Source organism: Orycteropus afer, unplaced genomic scaffold, assembly GCF_000298275.1.
Source record: "Orycteropus afer afer isolate SDZICR_OR568_19922 unplaced genomic scaffold, OryAfe1.0 scaffold00086, whole genome shotgun sequence".
Taxonomy (NCBI): Eukaryota; Metazoa; Chordata; class Mammalia; order Tubulidentata; family Orycteropodidae; genus Orycteropus; species Orycteropus afer.
In genome coordinates this window covers 9388265-9394806 of record NW_006921673.1, presented here as the reverse complement: position 1 = coordinate 9394806, position 6542 = coordinate 9388265, and positions in this window count along the sequence as shown.

Genomic DNA, 6542 nt, shown 5'->3' with positions numbered 1-6542 from the left:
AAGTGGTGGCCATTTTGGATATTTAAAGTGACTGAGGATGCAGTCATTTTTAATGTTTACAAAAACCAAATGAAACCCCTGGTGTCGAATTGGATTCAGCTCATAGCGATCCCTCCTTGGGTTTCCAAGGCAGTATTACTACGGAAGTAGATTGCTCAATCTTCCTTCTGGGGAGTGGCTGGTGGATTTGAACCACCAGCCTTTTGGTTAGCAGTCAAATGCCTTAGGCATTATGCCAGGAAGTGGTCATTTTGGATGTTTAAAGTGACAGCATTCTCATTCACATTCCAGGGACCTAACAATAGGCTCCACTTGCCAAGGACAGCATGGACATATGGGAAGCTGACAACTGGAAAGTAAACAGGTGATGAGTTTCAAAGTGTACAAACTAGTGAATAGAGGAGCACAATACTCTGCTTACTTAGATTACATCCAAACCAAACAAAGAAAATGAAAATCTTGGGCAAGTCACTCCAACATATTATCACCAACTAAATATAAATACAAAAACATCACAATGTTTCAGAGACAACAGAGCATCACAGTCCACACAAAGAAGCAAGATAAAGCAGTAGAAACAAGGGACCAGGATACAGACCCAGCACACATCCCTGAGGAAGAAGCAGCATTGTAACTCCCTGATAAGGAATCCAAAAGAATTCTATTTAGTTACCTTCAATGGATTGAGAGAAAGAACAAGGAAAACACTGACAAAAATGAGGAAAACACAGAGAAAAACCTAAAATAATTTTGAAAGACAATACAAGAACAAAATGACAAAATAAATGAAAAATTAGAAATGATATAAAATCTACAGATAGAAATCCAAAAGATTAATACTAAATTTTCAGAAATAGATAACGAATCAAATGGGCAAAGAAGTAGACTTGGATCAACGGAAGACAGATTCAGTTAGATTGAAGACAAGTGCACCAATAATTATGTGGAACGTGGTCAATCTGAAAAAAGATCAAAACAAAATGAAGAAAGCCTAAGGTTCATGTGGAATACCATCAAAAGGAATAAGCTATGTGTAATCAGAATTCCAGAACAGGAAGAGACAAATAAAACTACAGAGAAAATTGTCCAAAAATTGTTGAAAGAGAATTTCCCTAGTATGATAAAAGATAAGAATATATCCATTCAAGAAGTCCAGTGAACCCCGACTAGAATAGGCCCCAAAAGAAAATCACCAAAACATATCATCAAACTCACCAAAATCAGACAAAGAAAGAGTCCTGAAAACAGCATGGGAAAAATGAAAAGGTATATACAAGGGGCAACCAATAAGACAAAGCTTGGATCTCAGAAGAAACCATGCAAGAGAGAAGAAAATGGGATGGTATATATAAAACTGGGAGCTCTGGTAGCATAGTGGCTAAGGCACTTGCCTGCTAACCAGACGGCTGGCGGTTCAAACCCACCAGCCACTCCTCGGAAGGAAGGTTGGGCAATCCTACTTCCATAGTGATACTGCCTCGGAAACCCAAGGAGGGGTTGCTATGAGTCGGGGCCGACTCAACGGCACATAACAACAACAACAACATATATAAAACTCTGAAAAAAAAAAAAATTCCAACCAAGAATTATATACTCAGCAAAATTGTCCTTCAAATATGATGATGAAATTAGGACATTTCCAGATAAGCAGAAATTAGGGGAATTTGTTAAAACTGGACAAACTTTACAAGAGATACTAAAGGGAGTCCTTTAGACAGAAAACTGACAACAGCAAACAACTGACTATTAACACATATGATGATATAACCTAGAAGCCAACACAGTTATGGAAGTATCCAAAGTAAATAAACCTACAAGATTGTTAACAGGGAACCAGAGATACCAACCAACAAATGAGGACAACTACAAACCTGTCTATGCTGAAGACAATGCTGTCAGTGATAGGATAATATCCATATGCCTAAAAGGAAGGCCCGTTAATACTACTATTATTCAAATTTACACAGCAACCACCAAAGCCAAAGATGAGGAGACTGATGATTTTTATCAACTTCTGCAGTCTGAAATTGATCAAACATGCAATCAAAATGCACTGATTATCACTGATGATTGGAATGCAAAAGTTGGAAACATAGAAGAATTACTAGTAGTTGGAAAATTTGGTCTTGGTGATAGAAATAACACTGGAGATCACATGATAGAATTTTGCAACACCAATGACTTATTTATTGCAAATACATATTTTCAACAACGTAATCTGCTCCTACTCATGTGGACTTTGCCAGATGTTGTACACAGGAATCAGATTGACTGCATCTGTGGCAAGACTCACTGGAAAAGATTGATATCTTCAGTGAAAACAAGGCCAGGAGATGAATGTGGAACAGACCATCAACTGCTCATATGCAAGTTCAACTTGAAGTTGAAGACAATTAAAATAAGTCCAAGAGACCTAAAATATGACCTTGATAATATCCCTCCCAAATTTAGAGACCATCTAAAGGATAGATTTGATGCATTGAACACTGATGACCGAACACCAGAGGAATAATTGGATAATATCAAGAACATCATCCAGGAAGAAAGCAAAGGTTATTAAAAAGACAGGAAAGGAAGAAAAGATCAAAATGGATGTCAGAAAAGACTCTGAAACTTGCCCTTGAGCAAAGAGTAGCTAAAGCAAATGGAAGAAATGATGAGATAAAAGAGCTGAACAGAAGATTTCAAAGCAGCTCGAGCAGACACAGCCATCACTATAATGAAATGTGCAAACACCTGGAGTTAGAAAACCAAAAGGGAAGAATACGCCTAGCATTACTCAAACTGAAAGAACTGAGGAAAAAAAATAAGTCTTGAGTTGCAATATTGAAAATTTGTAGGGGCAAAATATTCAATGATGCAGGAAACATCAAAAGAAGATGGAAGGAAGACACAGAGTCACTGTACCAAAAAGACCTGATCAATGTTCATCCATTTCAGGAGGTGGCCCATGATCAAAAACCAAAGGTATTGAAGGAAGAAGTTGAAGCTCCACTGAGGAATTGGCAAAAAACAAGGCTTCAGGAATTGATGGAATAACCATTGAGATGTTTCAACAAATGGATGTCATGCTGGAGGCACTCACTTGTCTGTGTGAAGAAATCTGGAAGACAGCTACCTGGCCAACTGACGGGAAGAGATCCATATTTGTACCCATTCCAAAGAAAGGGAATCCCACAGACTGGAAATTATCAAACAATACCATTAATAACACATGTAAGTAAAATCTTACTGAAGATAATTCAAAAATGATTGCAGCAGTATATTGACAGAGAACTTCCAGAAATGCAAGCTGGATTCAGAAAAGAACACGGAATGAGGGATATCATTGCTGATGTCAGATGGATCTTAGCTGAAAGCAAAGAATACCAGAAAGATGCTTACTTGTATTATATTGACAATGCAAAAGCATTGGATTGTGTGGATCATAACAAATTGTGGATAATATTGAGAAAAATGGGAATTCCAGAACACTTAATTATACTCATGAGGAACCTGTACATAGACCAGGAGGCTGTGGTTCAAACAGAACAAGGGGACACTCTATGGTTTAAAATCAAGAAGGGAGTGTGTCAGGGTTGTATCTTTCACCATACTTATTGAATCTGTATACTGAGCAAATAATCCGAGAAGCTGGACTATATGAAGAAGAACATGGTGTCAGTATTGGAGAAAGACTCATTAACAATAAGATATGCAGATGACACAACTTTACTTGCTGAAAATGAAGATGACTTGAAGCACTTACTGATGAAGATCAATGACTGCAGTCTGCAGTATGGATTTCACTTCAACATGAGAAAACAAAAATCCTCATAACTGGACCAATAAGCAGCACCACAATAAATGGAGAAAAGATTGAAGTCATCAAAGACTTCATATTACTTGGTTCTACAATCAACAACAATGGGAGCAGCAGTCAAGGTATCAGATGATGTATAGCACTGGGCAAATCAGCTGCAAAAGACCTCTTTCAAGTGCTGAAGAGCAAAGGTATCTCCTTGAAGACTAAGGTGAACCTGACACAAGCCAAGGTATTTTCAATCACCTCATATGCATGTGAGACCTGGACAATGAATAAGAAAGAACGAAGAAGAGTTGATGCTTTTCAGTTGTGGTGTTGGTGAAGAATGATGAAAGTATCATGGACTGATTAAAAAAAAACTAACAAATCTGTCCTGGGAGAAGTGCAGCTGGAATGCTCCTTGGAAGTGAGAATGGCCAGACTTCATCTCACCTACTTTGGTCATGTTGTCAGAGGGACGAGTGCCTTGAGAAGGACATCATCCTTGGTAAAGTGGAGGGTCAACAAAAAAGGGGAAGGCCCTCAACAAGATAGATTGACACAGTGGGTCTATTGATGGGCTCAGGTATAGCAAGGATAGCAGAGCTGGCACAGGACCAGCCAGTGTATCATTCAGCTGTACCCAAGGTCACTCAATGGCACCTAACAACAACAACAAACCAAAAAGAGGGAAAGAATTGTGTAGTTACAGAACGTCTAAATGGTAAGGAAGTCAAGACAACTGCAAGATAGAATGGACTGATCTAAACTTGGGAAGAAAAATATAAATCACAGGGTAACCTCAAAGAAAAATGATAAGCATTCACATCAAAATAAAAAAGAGGACCAGCATAAATATTTAACAAATACTAAAACAATAGCAATGAAGGAAGTGACAACAAGATTCATAAACAAAATGAGCTCAGGACAGAAAATTATATGGAACAAAGAAAGCAGCAACACCACGAAAAAGCACATGATAAAATGACAGCAACAAATTCATACTTGTCAATAATTAACACTGAATGGCAATGGAGTAAATGCACCACTCAACAGGCAGAAAGTTGGAAACTAGATAAGAAAACATAACCCATCAATATTCTGTCCACAAGAGACACATCTTAGAGACAAAGACAAAAATAGACTAAAAATCAAAGGTTGGAAAAAGATCTGTCAAGCAAATGGCAACCATTAAAGAGCAGGAGTGGCAATATTAATGTTCATAGCGACCCCTCCTTGGGTTTCCGAGGCAGTATCACTACTGAAGTAGGATTGCCCAACCTTCCTTCCAAGGAGTGGCTGGTGGGTTTGAACCGCCAGCCGTCTGGTTATCAGGCAAGTGTCTTAGCCACTATGCTACCACAGTGATAGTAGGAGACTTTAATATACCACTTTCCATGAAAGATAGAACTGGAAAGAAACTCAACAAAGACACAAAACAACTAAACAATACAATCCAACTTGACCTTATAGACATTTACAGAGCAGTTCACCCAACAACAACACAATATACATTCTTTTCCAGTGCACATGAAACATTCTCAAGGATAGATCACATGTTAGGCCATAAAGCAAGCCTCAATAAATTTAAAAACATTGAAATATGGCAAAACATCTTCTCAGATAGTAATGCTATCAAATTAGAAATCAACAATAGGAAGATGAAGGGAAAAATAGTAAACATATGGAAACTGAAAAACACCCTCCTTAAAAATGACTGGGTCGGTAAGCCATTGAAGATGGAGGAATAGGCAGACAAGTGACACAGACCCTCCTCAACAAAGAAAAGAAAAAACAATTGACAGAGATATAGAAGATAATCCTCGAGCCCTGAGTTTTGAAAGGAACTATACAGAAGTGGATTAGGCAACAACTAGTGGAAAAACCTGAATGAAAACAGTGAGTACAGAGATGGTCAGAGCTTCAGACTGTCCGCTACTCTGACGAGACCAGCAGCTTGAATATTGCCAAGTGGTGTTGGGACCTGAGAATTGACCTAAAGATCAGTCCTGGTCACCAAGGGCTGCACAGACAACTGCTCTGGTGGTCTATGACTAGGAAGGGAAACAGCAAGGAGGGAGACAATCTGAGCTGTGGACTTTCTGCTGTCCGGAGGGTGCAGCCATTTTGATTGTTTACAAGTGCCGGTCATTTTGGATATTTAAAGTGACCAAGGGCGCAGCTATTTTGAATGATTAAAGTGGCAACCATTTTGCATTTTAAAGTGATAGCCTTTTCATTCAGATTCCAGGGACCTAAGAACAAGCTCTGTTTGCCAGGGTTGGCAAAGACATACAAGAGGCTGACAAAGGAAAGGACAAAGGAAAGGAGACAGGTGGTGAGTGTACAAGTGCTGTCAAGTAGTGAATAGAGAAGCACAGCACAGTACCCTGACTGTATAGATAACATACAAACAAAACAAAAATTGTGGGCAAGTCACTCCAACATATAATCACCAATTAAATATAAACACAAAAATGTCACAATGCTTCTGAGACAACAGAGCATCACAGTCCACACAAAGAAGCAAGATAAAGCAGGAGAAACAAGGGACCAGGATACATATCCAAAACACATCCCTGAGGAAGACACAGCATTGGAACTCCCTGATAAAGAATTCAAAAGAATTATATTTAGGTCTCTTCAAAGGATTGAGAGACAGACCAAGGAAAACACAGACAAAACCCTAGAAGAATTCTGGAAGAAAATACAAGAACAAAATGACAAAATAAATGAAAAATCAGAAATGATTCTAAAT